Below are 10472 nucleotides of genomic sequence, written 5' to 3'. Positions count from 1 at the left end.
ACACACCTGTTGGTGAGGGGGGCTGGTATTGTGCAGGTGTTCACTGTGAACTGTACGGCAGCTGGCACTACTGCTTGTTGTACCATTCTGTTATTACTACTACTACTGCAGCTACTACTACTACTGCTACTACTACGACTATTATTACTACTACTACTACTGCTACTACTGCTGCTACTACTACTACTACTACTACTTCTACTACTACTACTACTACTACTACTACTACTACTACTACTACTACTGATGCTGCTGCTGCTGCTTTTTTAATTCGTGAAATCTGTTGTCAATATTGGATACCCTAAAACGCTCATGGAAAACGTACTGCACTTCCGTCACTTTTCTAAACAAAACGATGCCAAGACTTTTTATTTTCTTTTTTTTTTAAGAAAAGAAAAAAAAAACAATCTTCACTCCAGTCATTTTCTCAAGTTTCCAGATTACTTTTTTTTCCTCCATGACTTTCTGTTAAAAATTTCAAGTTTGCCAACAATTTCAGGAAAAGCTTAAACATTATTTTCTCTCTTTTCAGACAGCGCTTTACCAACCAGTGAGGACTTTACGTACATTATTGTTATAGTTCACAACCACTGATTGTTATTACCATCATTGTCACAACCACTGCCATTACTACTGTTACTACCACTACAAACTAAACCACTGCCATTACTACTGTTACTACCACTACAAACTAAACCACTGCCATTACTACTGTTACTACCACTACAAACTAAACCACTGCCATTACTACTGTTACTACCACTACAAACTAAACCACTGCCATTACTACTGTTACTACCACTACAAACTAAACCACTGCCATTACTACTGTTACTACCACTACAAACTAAACCACTGCCATCACTACTGTTACTACCACTACAAACTAAACCACTGCCATTACTACTGTTACTACCACTACAAACAACAGCCCTACAACTTATGATACAACTTGTAATAGGGTTCTCAGTCGTCCTAATACATTTTCCTCCTGACAGACAAATACAGTACGTGTCATACCATACGAATACACACCACATTCTAACTCAGGACAAAAAGATATGCGAATCAAATAATTCATTACATTTAAGATGCACAGAAGTAATTCACAGAAGTGAATCATTTTTTTCCTTCATTTCCCCTAAGTGTGTGTGTGTGTGTGTGTGTGTGTGTGTGTGTGTGTGTGTGTATGTGGAGTTTCCCCCCACACACTCTTAACCGCAGGAAGAAGTCAAGTATTTGGGGGACTTCGGTGGGAGAAGGTTCACAGAGGGTGAGAGAGAGAGACAGGGAGGGAGACAGGAAAGCAAGTTGTAAAGAATGAAGAATCCAGGAGAGAGAGAGAGAGAGAGAGAGAGAGAGAGAGAGAGAGAGAGAGAGAGAGAGAGAGAGGTGGTACATAACCAGGAGAAAAAAAGAGATAGAAGTAGAGAGACAGTATAGAGACTGACGGTCAGAATACAATCAATATAATTCCACATGTCTCGGTGTTGTAGTGTAACCCGACTATAACCTCTTTTTATCATCCCACTCTACTACACTCTTCACAACACACACACCATCCCACTCTGCTACACCCTTCACAACACACACACCGTCCCACTCTGCTACACCCGTCACAACACACACACACCATCCCACTCTGCTACAGCCTTCACAACACACACACCATCCCTCTATCACAATATTCACAAAATACACTGTCTCACTCTGTCACAACCTTCACAACACACATCATCTCATTCTATCACAACCTTCACAACACACACCCATAACATTCAAGGTCGTGGCTAAAGGTCAGAGATTATGAGTTGTCCAAAGCTATTCATATATGTGTATATATATATATATATACACATGTGTGTGTGTGTGTGTGTGTGTGTGTGTGTGTGTGTGTGCGCGCGCGTGTGTGTGTGCGTGTGTGTGTATGTGTGTGTGTGTGTGTGTGTGTGTGTCGAGAGAGAAGATAAAATGGAAATGCAGACTTTGATATTGCCTTCGTTGGCAAAAGAAGAAAAAAGTTAGAAAAAAAGGAAATAGCCAAATACAAAGTTACGAAAACAAGAAAAACCATAGAACGCACAGACAGGCGAGGAGGAGGAAGTATCATAATGGGGAAACACGAACACACCAAACAAACACAAAGCAAAAACAAAAACCAGAGAAAAAGAGACATATAAAGACAAACCCAATGTACACGTAGAATAGTCAAACAAACGTAGAACAAAGACAAACATAGAGGAGAACTTATATAAATACACCGAGACAGAGTGAACAGAATGCAATACGCTGGGGGAAAAAAACAACACACACACACACACACACACACACACACACACACACACACACACACACATCATGGAAGACTCGCCGACCAAACAAAACAAAACCATTTGTGTCAGACCTGATCTTGGTCATACTGGGAAACCCAGTAAGACTCTTCCCTCCCTCCCTCCCTCCACATCCTATCCCCTCCCGTGTGGTAATCTTATGACATCATGCCTACGTCACTATATAACCCCGCCCCACGCTGGGGACTCTCGTGTGGGAGCTGATGTTTGGGGATCTTGCGCCCTGTTACGTGCGTGACTTTGATGACGTAATGGGCGCTCGGTGAGGTCGCGGGAGTCGGCGGTGATGTCACACGTGATAAAGACTGTGAGGATCGCTCATGATGAACCCAACAGAGAGAACACACACACACACACTCTCTCTCGCAGTGATGTCCGAACTGTTGTTAGAACGCGCGCGCGCTCACACACACACACACACACACACACACACGTTGTGGGCTGGGAGAGCAGTCGTCTGTGTGCCGCATCTGCCGTTGCTCGCCACTGTGCCACTGGCGATGCTTTCATCGTTACTCATATGCTGCTCCTGCTGCTGCTCCTCCTCCTCCTGCTGCTGGTGGTGTGTGTGTGTGTGGAGGTTACCGATGCCGTCACCTGCTCCTGCTGTTAAGTCCTTAGTGGTTCTTGTGGCTCTCGCTCTGATGTTTACGTGTTACGACTGTTTAAACCATCTGTCCGGCGGCCTCCTGTTCCTCCTCCTCCTCTTCTTCTTCCTCCTCCTACTCCTCCTCCTCCTCCTCGTCCTCTTCTTCCTAATGGCGATACGTTATCAACTGGAGCAGAGGCGGCGACGTAGATGCTTCTTAGGAAAACGGTCGGTTATCACGTCTGTCGCCAGAGATAAGAGATGTAATTAACCGCCTCCCTCCCTCCCACACCCACCTAACCCCCTGCCGCCGCCAGTTTTGCTTCCCCGAGTGATTTGCAGGCGACGACGACACTGATAGGCAGGGGGAAGGGAGGAAACGACGTCACTAATGGGGAGGGGAAGCGACGACACTGATAAGCAGGGGGAGGGGAAACGACGTCTCTAATGGGGAGGGGAAGCGACGACACTGATAAGCAGGGGAAGGGGTAGGGGAACGGCGTCTCTAATGGGGAGGGGAATCGACGACACTTATAGGCAGGGGAAAGGGGTGGGGGGGGAGGACGCCACTAATGGCAAGGGGAAACGACGACACACTGATGGGCAGGGGAAGGAGAAGCGACGACAGTGAAGGGGAGGGGGAAGGGGGGGACGACAACACTGATTGGGAGACGAGGGCAGAAACGACACTGGCGGGTTGACAGAGGAAGACACGACCTGTAGAACTAAGAGGGAGACACTGTGGTTTGGGAGAGGTGGGGGTGGGGGTGTCAGGCATAGAGCGGAAGAGCAAAGAGTCTGGAGATAGAGCTGGGAGCGAGGGGTTGGTACTATAGAGGACCTGGAACAGAGCGAAGGGAGGAAATGGGGTTGCACGTAGAGGTTTTCGAGGGGAGGGAGTGAGTGTGGGGTCGGGGGTAGAATGGCCAGAGCAGGTGGGTTGGGAGGGAGGAAGAGGAGGTAATGCTATATAGATCGAGAGAGAGTTGAGGTAGAATGGGCGGAGGAGGGACGGGTGCGGGTGGGGGAGAAGCATGTAGCCAGGTGTACAGGCGTGTGGTTAAGGGGGCGGATAGAGAGCCAGGGGACACACACAGAGTGAGAGAGAGAAAAAGAGAAAATACAGAAGAAATTAGGAGAGTAGAGGATGAAAACGGAGGAGTTATGAAAGCGAACTGATGGAGGAGGTCCAGTGGTGACGAGGTTGTAAGGTCATGGGGGTGGGTGTGAGGGGTAATGGGGCAGGTACGGGGTGGGCAAGGAGGTGGAGAAAACATAAGAATTAAAGGGGGGAGGGGGAAGGGGAGGAGAGAGAGAGAGAGAGAGAGAGAGAGAGAGAGAGAGAGAGAGAGAGAGAGAGAGAGAGAGAGAGAGAGAGAGAGAGAGAGTGTACATATATGAGCACTCAGACGAGGGTTTCAGTCAGCGGCAGAGGCCCTCCGAGCGCCTGACATCTCACCTCAGGAAACTGAACGAAATACGAGTCGTGTGACTTACGTGTTGTCAGGTGTTATGTGTGCGCGAGATGGAGAGGCTTTTGTGTGTGTGTGTGTGTGTGTGTGTGTGTGTGTGTGTGTGGTCTGAAGGCCAGCAGCCCACTTGCGGGTGAGTCAGAGAGATATCAACGTGTCATAAGAGAGCAGCTTGGGCTAGATGAGCGAAATTCGACAGCCACTTAAAGTGGTAGCGGCTCACTGCGTAAGCCGTCACTTCAACTCTCCCGATGCCCAGTTCGGGTAGTATACTGGTCATATTACCTCCCCGGTCGGTGGCTGCTTACCGCCTACTGCTTTACCAGAGAGGGAGAGTGGAAGGCGAAGGAGTTAGTAGAGATAAGATAACCCGCGGGCCACACTCAGATAAGCATGACTCCCAAGTTATCCTCATTCGGGTTCTGGACCCGAACGGGCCCCAAGGGCGCCGACGGCACTGGTCCAGAAGTATGGTGTACCCGGTCCATGCACCTCACCCCTGGGCGTGGGCGTGGGCGTGGGCACGGGCGGATGGCTGGTCATGTGTGTGTGTACGTGGGTGTGCAGGTGACTGATCCTGTGTGTGGGTGGAAACAAGGAGACCTGCCACAACAGATAGACATCAGATGATAAGAAAAACTACCAAAGATAAGAACAGATATAAAAACGAGTGACAGAAAACAGGCCGCATCCACACTCGGATAATGAATTACGGAATGACGGAGGATGATAGACGACAGGGAGGAGGAGGAGGAGGAGGAGGGAGAAAACGGGAGGGAGGGGCAGGCTTCGGAACAGCAGGCCCGAGTGACGCCAGCTGATGCAACGGAGAACCACAGACAAGTCACAGAAGACTTACCCAGCCACGCGCAAACCGACTCGCGGAAAGTCGCGCAGACTAGAGTTATGCTGCCATTCATATTTGATTAACGAGAAGGACATAGGCATGCAGCTCCGGGGCGGCTTTCAACCCAGGAGCAGGTTAAGGTGGACTCCTTGTTAGGAGAGCGGGAATGTTGCTTCACGACGCCCTACAGTACCCAGGCATCTACTGACGGAAATACACTTTCTTCGAAGGTGACTTCGTGGTGTTACGATATATATATATATATATATATATATATATATATATATATATATATATATATATATATATATATATATTATACTCTTCAAGTTTCTCGTATTAGCCAGGTAGCGTCAGCAACAGACAAAGAATGACCTCATTCGCTCACACTCTCAAGCTGTCCTACATTGTACATTGCATTGAAACCACACTCACGTACACACGGAGAGACACACAGATGAAAATCCTGTCGCGGAAACTCCACAACAGGGCTTCCCCTCATGCATGTATCCACGACACATATTGATGTATAGAAATCCAATATAATCATCCAAGATGTAAGCGTATCTTCAAAGCACGTAGCCCACAGGCCGGCTGGGCGCGCAACGCCACCGCGAAAGATTACATTAGAGGAATTATGCATGAGTATGTCCATCGCTCGGGGAATTAAGGACAAAAATACAAAACTTGACCTAGAAATATTTCCTGGAATTTTCGTGATTCGCTGGGGAGATCAAGTTAGCACTTTCTCGCTTCTTTTTTTTTAATCTTATTCGCACGTGTTTTTCTTTGGGCGTCTGTCAAAACCTTGGAAGAAACGACGAAAAGTTACTTTATTTTTTTTCTTTTCTTCAGATGTGGGGGGGACAGGACGGAGGAAGAGGGCGGCGTCTCCTCTTGTTATCGCTGCAGATCACAGCTCGCAGGAAGTCAACTCGATAATTCGCGTAGAATTTGTGGGGGGTTGCGCGGGTAAAGAGAGAGAGAGAGAGGGACTTACCTTAAACCACGATACGAAGTTTAACTTGGGGTTCCAAAGTAACAAATGCTTGTGGGCAGCTTTAGCTGTCGTTCACTCAGATAAACTTTTCAGTAGTATCTGTCAAGTCTTCCGCACCGTTACCAGAAGTCCATTTTCAACACTGAATACTTTTCCGAAACGGGTCTGTGACATTAGCAAGTAAGCCGCTCAGCTGCACCATTCCGTCGGTGGTTGGTGGAGGACTGAGTTGCATGCGGCCTTTTCTCAGGTCTTATAATCTCGGAGGCGAGTTGCCAGCGGTCGCCAGATATCAAGTTGCATGACATTTACCGCCACTGAAATATTTTTTTTTCGGTACTGAACACTGCTTTAAAGACATTAGTGATTTGGATGTAAATTAAAATGCTCATTCTCAAAAGCAGTGTATTATGAGCTCCTTCAGCGTCAGGAATATAATTAAGTTCTGCAGTATATCAGGGGATGATGCGTGTTTTATTGTTCCCTAACAACTAAATTATACGTTCCCAGCTCAAAGGAACAGTTGTATTTCTGTGTGAAGTAACAGAGTTGGGCATGCACGTGTGGACCTCAGTTTAACAGTCAACACATCATTGAGGGATCACCGTGAGTCAGCCAGGCGGTGCAGATGAGGGGCCAGGCTCGCCTCATCGTCGTGGGCTAAGCAGTCTTCACACGTGCTTCCGTACGTGTTGTTTTGTGTATACGTTTGCGTACGTTGGTGCGTGTCTGTTTATACGTGTACGTACATTGATGCGTGTCTTTGTATACGTCTACATACATTGATGCGTGTCTGTATATACGTCTATATTGATGCGTGTCTGTATATACGTAGCGTTATATCGATACGTGTTTATGTATGAATATAGATATGTGTATGGATTGGTATATGATTATGGTTAATGACTGTGTTCGTGTAATATGCATAACTATACATATATGACACATGTACGTATGTATATGCTTGGCACTCAGTTCCTTGCACATGTGCTAGATCCCTCCCACCCAGACCATTCCATAAAACCAGTGACAAACCCTCAATTAGTTATAAGAAAAAAAAAAAAAATCCCAGCGCCACACTTGAACAACCAGTACTTTACAGATTCCCCCCCCCCCCAACTGGCCAGCACACACACACACACACACACACACACACATATATATATATATATATATATATATATTTTTTTTTTTTTTTTTTTTTTTCCAAAAGAAGGAACAGAGAAGGGGGCCAGGTGAGGATATTCCCTCAAAGGCCCAGTCCTCTGTTCTTAACGCTACCTCGCTAATGCGGGAAATGACGAATAGTTTGAAAGAAAGAAAGATATCATTATTACTCAGAGAGCAGCGAATAACCAACCCCCTCATCTCATTCTAAGACTCCACTCCGCCAGACATACATTGATCTGAAACTACACTCCCCAGGCATGAACGAGTTACACTTTCTCTTCCCTTCAGCATTAGTGTCACGTACCTGGCTGCCCCTCATGCTCAAGGCACGACTTTCAGAGCGAAGACTTTGACGCTTACCCGTGAGCTTCTCCTGCACTCTTTTCATTTCACAGAACACATCACCACACTTCTTGGACGCGTGGCACCGCCTGGTAGACGTAGCTAGCTAGCTAGCTTTCTGAGCGCCGCGGGAGCCCCATACAAAGGGGTCATGGGATAGGAAAGCAAGTTTACACACACACACACACACACACACACACACACACACACACACACACACATATGCTGCTCACTCATACTTATCTCCTTTGTGTTGAAGACGGTGAGTTCGGGGCCGGTATCAGGGTGCTGGAAATCCTTCACTCCCGGGTAATCACTTACTGCAGGTAGAGAACAGCAGGAGGCATGGGCGAGGATTTTTCCTTCTTGAGACTCAAGACATCTGCTCCTTGAGCCGCCTCGTTTGGAGACGGAAAAGAGGGGGAAACTGGTTTATAAGAATGAAATATACTCTCATCATCGTGATACAGTCTCCTCAAGATCCCCCTCCTCCCTCTGATTGCGTTCCTGCAGCTTCGAGGCTGCCACAGCATTTAATGCCAGGGGGGAGGGTAAATAATGGGTTTCTTCAGATAGAGAACTTCCTCGATGATGTGGCCTCGCTGGTGTTAGCTTCACTTGCAGGTGGAGTCCAGCACACACACACACACACACACACGCATATATATGTATATATATATATATATATATATATATATATATATATATATATATATATATATATGTGTGTGTGTGTGTGTGTGTGTGTGTGCGCGCGCGCGCGCTCTTTACTGTTATGTGTGTACACGCACACATCCCACTTGAAGCCGTGTGTGAGTGCGCGCGCGTGTGTGTGTTTGTGTGTGTGTGTGTGTGTGTGTGTGTGTGTCTGACTTCCATTAAACATAAGTATTGTGTCCTTTTGCAATCGATCATTCGCGTCATCATCATTGTATTTCATGTTATAAACCTGTATTGTTGCGTCTCGTGACACAAGACGCGTTTTTTGTATTTTTTTTTTTTTTTTTTTTGTCAGAGTACGTGTGTGTAATATATCGTCCTTCATTGCTAGTCTCCATACGCAGTGTATTTTGTGTTATCCTGTGTACACCAGGATATACTGCCTTTTTTCCAGTACATTTAGTATCCTACAGTGTAGTACACTCTATGTATCATTTCGCGAGTGTATTTTTTTTTTCGTTCTTCAATTTGAAGAATAGAGTAAAATATGAGGTTCGTCTGGGTGTACTATAATCACTGTGTTTGATGGGAAAATGAATGTGTGTGTGCGCGTGTGTGTGTGTGTGTGTGTATGTGTGTGTGTGTGTGTGTGTGTGTGTGTGTGTGTGTGTGTGTGTATGTTCTTGTGAATATTTCTGACTCTGCACTAATACTTTTATGCCTCCAAGTACGTATATACAAAACTATTCTTTGTGTCTATTAACATCTGTATAGTATCTGTGATTATGTCTTTGCTATTGGTATGACTGAATCCGTGTCTTCCTGTGTGTTAATGATTCCGTGGTATGGTTGTTAGCCTGAACTCCTTGATCATCATAACATGGATGTTGATGTTATAGCTCTTCCTTGGGCTGTGATGTTATAGCTCTTGGGGTGTCTCTTGGAAACGCGTCGAGACACGGCTTAGATTTTTGTGAACCATGCATTCCTCAGTCCATGTTGATTAGATAAACCCCCACAAGTCTTTACGTATAACACGCCCTCAAGTTCCATGTGATTATCGAAGCCCCGAGCTACGCGATAATGTAAGAGGTAGATGTGGTAATATAGGTCCCCCCCTCATCAGCCGAGCCACGGCATGGCCCGCGGGCCACCGCGCGAAAAACGAGAAGAAAAAATGGCAAATCATATGGCCATGCCCTCCCCCTGCTCTGCTATGGCCATGCCCTCCCCCTGCTCTGCTATGGCCATGCCCTCCCCCTGCTCTGCTATGGCCATGCCCTCCCCCTGCTCTGCTATGGCCATGCCCTCCCTCTGCTCTGCTATGGCCATGCCTCTCTGCTATGGCCATGCCTTCCCTCTTGCTCTGCTATGGCCATGCCCTCCCTCTGCTCTGCTATGGCCATGCCCTCCCCCTGCTCTGCTATGGCCATGCCCTCCCTCTTGCTCTGCTATGGCCATGCCCTCCCTCTTGCTCTGCTATGGCCATGCCCTCCCTCTGCTCTGCTATGGCCATGCCTTCCCTCTGCTCTGCTCTGCTATGACCTCCCCCCTGCTATGCTAACATCCTCTTCCTGAAATGGTTGGGAAATACCGGGAAGGAGGAGGGCAAAAATGTCTGCAGGATGACTTGGTCGTTTCCAGCGAGGCCCCGGTGTTGTGTGAGGACGGAGGGAAGGGAAGGGGGAGTGGTGGTGGAGGTGGTGGGAAGGGAGGGAGGGAGGGAGGGAGGGGGGGTTCTTATCTCCATAGATGAGGGCGGTAAAAACGAGAGTAAATTCAGGATTCCACAGAACGTGTCATAAGAGGCCCCCCAGAGTCTGTGGAATCTAGTGTTCTTTTTTTTATTATTCACAAAAACAAGAGGAATGATTTGTGACCTCCTTTTGAGCACGACGGTACGACCCTTTAAACGCGACGGTACGACCCTTTAAACGCGAGGGTAGGACCCTTGAGCGAGCACGACTCTGCTCCCCCCCTCCCCTCTCGTGGACCTGATGGCCTGGTTTATAAGTCTTGAACCACAAAGGGTCGGGTCGAA

The 10472-nt window shown here is 47.2% G+C and overlaps 2 protein-coding genes across 2 annotated transcripts in view; one reads left to right on the top strand and one right to left on the bottom strand.

Moving 5' to 3' along the window:
- The window catches only part of LOC139747453 (uncharacterized), a 13444-nt gene extending 6951 nt beyond the window's left edge, over positions 1–6493 (bottom strand). Inside the window, exon 1 of the mRNA XM_071659810.1 lies at positions 6260–6493. The gene's annotated coding sequence lies outside the window, so the exon portion shown is untranslated. The remainder of the gene's footprint in view (positions 1–6259) is intronic.
- Positions 1–10472, top strand: part of LOC139747251 (uncharacterized) — a 193051-nt gene that overhangs the window by 19523 nt on the left and 163056 nt on the right. The window lies entirely within an intron of this gene.

This window comes from Panulirus ornatus, chromosome 68, assembly GCF_036320965.1.
Source record: "Panulirus ornatus isolate Po-2019 chromosome 68, ASM3632096v1, whole genome shotgun sequence".
NCBI lineage: Eukaryota > Metazoa > Arthropoda > Malacostraca > Decapoda > Palinuridae > Panulirus > Panulirus ornatus.
Note: the sequence above shows the minus strand (reverse complement) of the source record. Positions and strands in the feature narration are given on the sequence as shown.